Genomic DNA, 5,939 nt, shown 5'->3' with positions numbered 1-5,939 from the left:
TTCAAACAGTTTTTTAAAATGAAACATTTAAAGGGCTGTTCCCCGGTGCCCCCACACAGCAGAAAGCCACCAGAGCCCCCCGGCCGGATACAGCTGGGTTTATCGCTGCTTTGCGTCTCCAGCTGCCGAATCTGGCCCTCAATGTGCAGTTGACTCTCTGGTTTCGGGGGATGTGTTGCAAAGCGGAGCTCTGTGGAGTGGATGTAGGGAGCTGTCCCTGAGTCACCGTATCGCTTTGTCTTTAAGGGGGGCTCCTGCCTCAGTTTCCCCAGCACGGCTGCCTCGCCGCACAGGGGAGCTCGGATTTCTGAGAGCAGCAACAGATGGGCCAATAGCGTTAGCTCTCAGCCTGAAGAAGCCAGCTGGTGCCCAGGTAACCATAGTTACGATAATGCAGAGTCCACGTCAGGCTTACACGGTTGCTATAGCTGCTTTCTAGTGGCTCCCACATCGAGCGTGAGAGGGGACCGAGGCGCGGCCGAGAGCTGGTAACCAAGGGCACGTTGCCAGGGGAGAAGAATCAGCCCCTGGGAAGGGAGCGTTGCAGTTCAAGGTAACTGCACCTGCCTTTCCCCCTCCATGGGCCACGTGTCTCTCCCGGCTACACAGTCCCCTGGCTACCAGGGCTATGCCCAGACGGCCTCCCCGGCCCAGCACCCACGCTCTGCTTCCTCTCCAGAGGCTGCCGCTGGAGGAATTGCCACAGCGCCAAGTGCCCAGCCAGCTGCTTGTGAGCAAGCCCCGTGCGGAGGTAACCTGACAACCCATAAAATACCCCACGGACCCACCTGCTTGGGAAAAGCTCCCTGGAGCTCAGCCCCACTCCAGCCTGGAGCTCTGGTCAGGGTCAGTCCTTCCAACCCCCCCGCTGGGTTTTCCCCGTGGCTCCTGGCTCAGAACCAGAAGCCAGACTGGGCCTGGTCTCACCCGTCTCCAGCGCAGGTCAGCAGCCACCCGGGCCCCTCTCCACAGGACCGAATTCTGGAGATGCTGGATTCCAGTCGAATAATAATCACTGCGGTGATTGGAAGAGGCTGCCCTGATTCCCGGCAGAACCTCCCCGTTTGCATCGCTCCCGGACGGCTCTCCAGGCATCCGGTCTAAGGGGTCTCACTCAAGGAGCTAACGGCGGGAAACAGGATCCGGGGCCCGAAGACCTAGTCCTGGAGGCACTGAGTCAGCAGGGCGGGGGGGACGCGAGAGGGGGGAATCTCTGGGGCTGGCACAGTAATGGGGATACTGGTGAAAGGGGCTGTGTGAAGGCCCAGGCCTGACTCCATGACCCCCCGTAACCCCACTAATCAGTTTTCTGAGTTAAAATGACTTTACAAATGGGGCCCTTTAAGAAATTTTGCCCCTGGCATGAAACAATCTGACAGGAATGACTCTGGGAATGTTCCCGCTGTGGGGTATGCATTGAAATCTCGCGCACTGGGTGGGCCAGTAGGAATCTGGCAGTGACCAAGACGAAGGATGGCTTGGTGTTCCCCTGTTACAGATGGGGAAACTGAGGCACAGAGGTGGACATGCTGCATCTGAGGTGCACAGAGGGTGTGTGGAAGAAGAAGGATTCGAACCCAGGACTCCTGAGTCCCAGCCATTAATCACTAGGCACCGTTCCCTGCCGCCCGGGACAGCCACGAAGACTTTCCTCATCCATTGGCTGCACTTTCCCATTCTGTTCATAGGAAAAGGTAACTGGGAATGTCACTCATGGCACCGTACTGGGATAATGGCAAATCCTTGCGCATCACAGCTGGAGTGAGCTCCTCCCCCAGCCGGCATTCCCGCCCCCTTCCCCACAGTGCCCCCCGCAGGGCCAGGCTGGGGCTGGAGGAGTCGGGAGCTCCCGTGAGGCTGACAGTCCCACCCGGCTGCCCACAGCGCCCCCTGCTGGGAGAGGCGAGGCTCTCACACCCTAAATCTCACTAACCCCTGTGTTTTTTCCTCCCTGCAGTGCAGTCAGCACCAGACGTGGTAGCTCGTTTCGGGGGGGACGTCACCCTGAGCTGCCTCTTCCCGTCCCAGCCTGGGATGAACCTCCAGCATCTGACCCTCACCTGGCAGAAGGAGCGGGCGGGGGCAGAGGCCCTGGTGGTTCATAGTTATTATTACGGGAGGGAGCAGCTGGAGAAACAGGACAAGGTTTATAGGAACCGGACCCAGCTGGATCCAGAGGGGCTGGCTTGGGGCAATGCGTCCCTGACACTGAGGGGCGTCCGCACCCAGGACGAGGGCGTCTACCTCTGCCACGTCACTTGGGAGCTGGGCAAGACGTCTGAACGCACGGAGCTGAGAGTGGGAGGTGAGTGCTGGGGCTGCTGCATCCCAGAATGGGTCTGGCTAACGCACAGTGGGTCCATGTACCTGGTAGTGACTGCAGTGTGCGTGGCACCCTCTAGTAGCGGCAGCCTGCTTTGCTTCATGTCCCTCTCTAGTGCTTGCAGACTTCATGATACTATGTCCCTCTTTAGTGGTTGCAGGCTACATGGCACTTTATTAGTGTCCTCGCTGTCGGAATTCCCTCCACGACCTCTTTCCACCCGGCTTCCCGAGAACTCATTTCCACGCCACACTTCATCCCATAGGTGTTTTTATCTGGCTCACAGCAATGCTACGCTCAGCTGATCCGCCTCAAATGCAGGAGGGGTGGATGTGGGTCCATCACAGCTCCAAAGTCCCACAGAAACTCATTTTTCTTATGCACCTTTACACATCACATCCCATTTACTCTACACGGCATCTGACATTTTACGATTGGCTGGTTACTTAGCAGGAACCAGTCCCTGAGCCGCACGCTCTGTCCACGTTTCGACTTCCTCTTCCCCTCATCTCTCCAATCCTAACATATCCTGTCCCTTGTCAGCTGGTTCACAGTAAATAGGTCCCAGAATGTTCTCCCTCTTCTCTTAGCTGGCTCAGACATTCTGTCTTTTCAGCCTGCTGATCTCTTGATTCATCTTATTGGGCACAAATGTCGTGTTTCCAGCCTGATGAGTCATTTGCCCCCTAATCCTGTCTTCCAAAAAATGAGGCCTCATGTCGGGCCAGCTCTCCGCTATAGTGGCACTGGTGGGTTACTGCAGTTCTTCCTTTAGCTCAGCCGGCTGCAGCTCAGAAGGTTAGGCCCACAGGCCATGGCTTCAAGCCCCAGAAAGAACCTGCCACGGTTGTTAAAATGCCTTCCCGGCTGGCGAGCAAAGGCTCGTTGCTAACCTGGTATATCCTGCAGCTGGCTCTATCGGGTTAATCCCACGTGCTGGGAGGGTGAATCCTGGAGCCGGAGCCCTCAGAGCCTGGCTGGAATCTCTGCGCTGCGGCTGCCCTGCATGTCCCAGCTGCGAATTGCTGAGGGCTCCTTCGGTGACCCCAGTGGGAGCCCTGCTCCAGAGCGGACTCAATCCGGATTCACAACTCAGGGCAGAACCCAGCCTGTGGGGCCCAATTCTGAGCCCTCTCCCTAAATCCACCCCCACGTTTCTTCCCTCCAGCCCCGTTCAGCGAGCCCCAGCTGACCTTCAGCCTCTCCAGCACCGGGGTCACGCTGACCGTCCACACGGGGGGCGGGTACCCCACGGCCACGGTGCAGTGGCTGGACGAGGCAGGCAGGGACATCACAGCAGAAGGTGCCACGGAGCAGCAGGTGGATGAACAGGGGCTCTACCACGTCACCAGCTGGGTCACGGTGCCGCCTGCGACCCACAGCGCCAGGCTGACCTTCATGTTAACCCCTCGTGTGCTGGGGGCACCAATCACCCGGCCCCTGAGCCTGCAGCTGAGCCCAGGTGAGCCAGGGAGGGGAGATCTGGATTTCAGCCCCCAGGGGCAGCTCAGCCCTGAGAACCCTGAAAAAGAGTGGGGGCAGGAAGCCAATGAGGATGGGGGAGCCCCCTCTATTCCCAGTCTGTTCCCCCCAATGGTAAATTCACCCCTTTCTCTGAGCATTCGCCCCAGCTAGCGTCAGGGTGCGACCCCTGCACTGCATCACAGCCCCATCCTCGCTCTCTGTTGTAGGACTCCTGGGTCCCCCGGCCTCCTGCCTTGGGGTCCGCCTGGCTGTCATCTGTGCCGCCTGCCTCTTCATTGTCCTGCTGGCTGTTGCGTTTCTCTACCGTCTCCGCCAGGACCCGGCTGGATCCCACTCCTGGAGGAAGGCTGAGGAGGAGGCGGAGGAGGAGCAGAAAGAGATCTCTTGCCCAATCCCAGCCAGCCCCACCTGCCATGAGCAGCCAGCCAAGGCCAAGTCCTAGGGATCAGCTGGGGCAGAGCTGGAGCCACCAGCAGCAAAATCTAGCACCACTCAGGCTCTGTCATCTTCCAGCAACCGAGCTCCAGAGGACTCAGGACAACCCCTGCTGCCCCAGCCCTTCTAACCTGCCATGCCCCTCCCCCTGGTGCCCTTGACCTTGGCCAAGAGCTGGGGGACCCACATCATCCTCTAGCAGCATCTCCGTGAGGTCTCCGGCCTTCGCCCTGAGAATCAGGCTCCATTCAGGGCCTTTGTTTTCCGTCCAGGGCCCCTGACGTCACGCGCCCTCAGCCAGGAGCAGCGCCAGGGTTTTTGGCACCCTAGGCGCAGGGCCGGCTCTACCCATTTCGCCGCTCGTCCCGCGGCTTTGGTGGACCTGCTGCGGGCGTTCCTGCGGAGGGTCCGCTGTTCCCGGGGCTCCGGTGGACCTGCCACAGGCGTAGTCTCCCAGCCCCTCATGAACCACCAATAGGGAGGCTCCAGCCAATTCCCCCCACTCCAGCCCTGCACCCCAGGATGGTACCATCTTGCCCTGCTCAGAAGCCTGGCCAGGATAAGCTCAATACCCAGTTTGCCACCTGGTCAAAGGAAAGTGGACGTGCATCAGCCTTTGCAACCTGATCTGAGATTTCCCAGGCACTTGAACCAAAACTCACTATTTTAGGTAAAATATAAGACAAATGTATTAATTACAGCGAGAGAGATTGTAAGTGATTGTAAATAGGCCTAGTGATCAAAGCTGGTTACCTAAGAAAAAAATTAATTCACAGTCTAAGTTCTACAAACCAAGCAGGATTTGAATCAAACCACATCTCACGCTGACAGCTGGTACAAGCAGGTGCTAATTCCTCAGTACACAGGCTGGGACCCCGTTCCAGCCTGGGACCAAACTTCGCCGGTTCAAAGTCTTTGTCTTCCAGATGTGCTTCCAGGTGTTGAGATGTGTGAGAGGCCAAGTGGTCTCTCTTTTATACTTTCTTCCAGCTGTTAGAAAGATCTTTGCTGTGATGTGGGGTCAGGCAGCCCCACAGGTCAAGCAGTCTCCATTGTATAAATTCCTTCTCTAAGGAGCTTCTGGGATAGTGGATTCTCTTCCTGATGGGCCATTAATGCCATCTGGCACTTCTCTGTTGTAACTGAAAGGCTGGTTGTGGGTGTCCCCAACCTCACAACATATTTCAATAGCACATGTAGCAATACCTCATAACTCCACATACAATGACAGCACATACAATCCAACAGGATATTATTGTTCAACAGAACAGGCCTTACAAAATGATACCTCACAGGGCAGACTTTGTACACAAGACATAATTATATCACAGTGGTGAATATGGGGGTTCTAGGTGCTGCACTGAGGTACAGAGTGTCACAGCGTCAATGGCCGAGGCCAGCACAAAAAGGTCCTTGAATCCTCGGCCTGAGGGTGGGTGCAGTTGGCCTGTAGCCAGCTTTGCAATCTGTTGGAGTGGATGAGTCTCCTTGGCTGAATCAGGTTCATTGGTCTTTCTTGCTCCTGGGTGACTTGGAGCAAATCACCGCCCCAACTGTGCCTCAGTTTCCGCATCTGGAACATGGGGATAACACTACCGCTGTCCTTTGTCAAGTGCCGTGAGAGCAGCTGTTTAAAGCAAGCTGTTATTTATTATTTGTAGTATTAAATCTGTCCACCTGTGGCCTTAAAATCCAT

General features: G+C 56.8%; 1 long non-coding RNA gene across 1 annotated transcript; it reads left to right on the top strand.

Moving 5' to 3' along the window:
• The first annotated feature begins 301 nt into the window (after nucleotides 1-301).
• LOC120389944 lies at nucleotides 302-2,095 on the top strand. The gene is made up of 3 exons (XR_005590997.1): nucleotides 302-373; nucleotides 1,499-1,694; nucleotides 1,958-2,095. It is a non-coding gene; the product is annotated as an uncharacterized LOC120389944 (long non-coding RNA).
• The last annotated feature ends 3,844 nt before the right edge of the window (nucleotides 2,096-5,939 follow it).

The sequence above is a fragment of the Mauremys reevesii genome, linkage group 24 (genome assembly GCF_016161935.1).
Source record: "Mauremys reevesii isolate NIE-2019 linkage group 24, ASM1616193v1, whole genome shotgun sequence".
NCBI classification, from domain to species: domain Eukaryota; kingdom Metazoa; phylum Chordata; order Testudines; family Geoemydidae; genus Mauremys; species Mauremys reevesii.
This window is presented reverse-complemented; position numbering and strand designations above follow the sequence as displayed.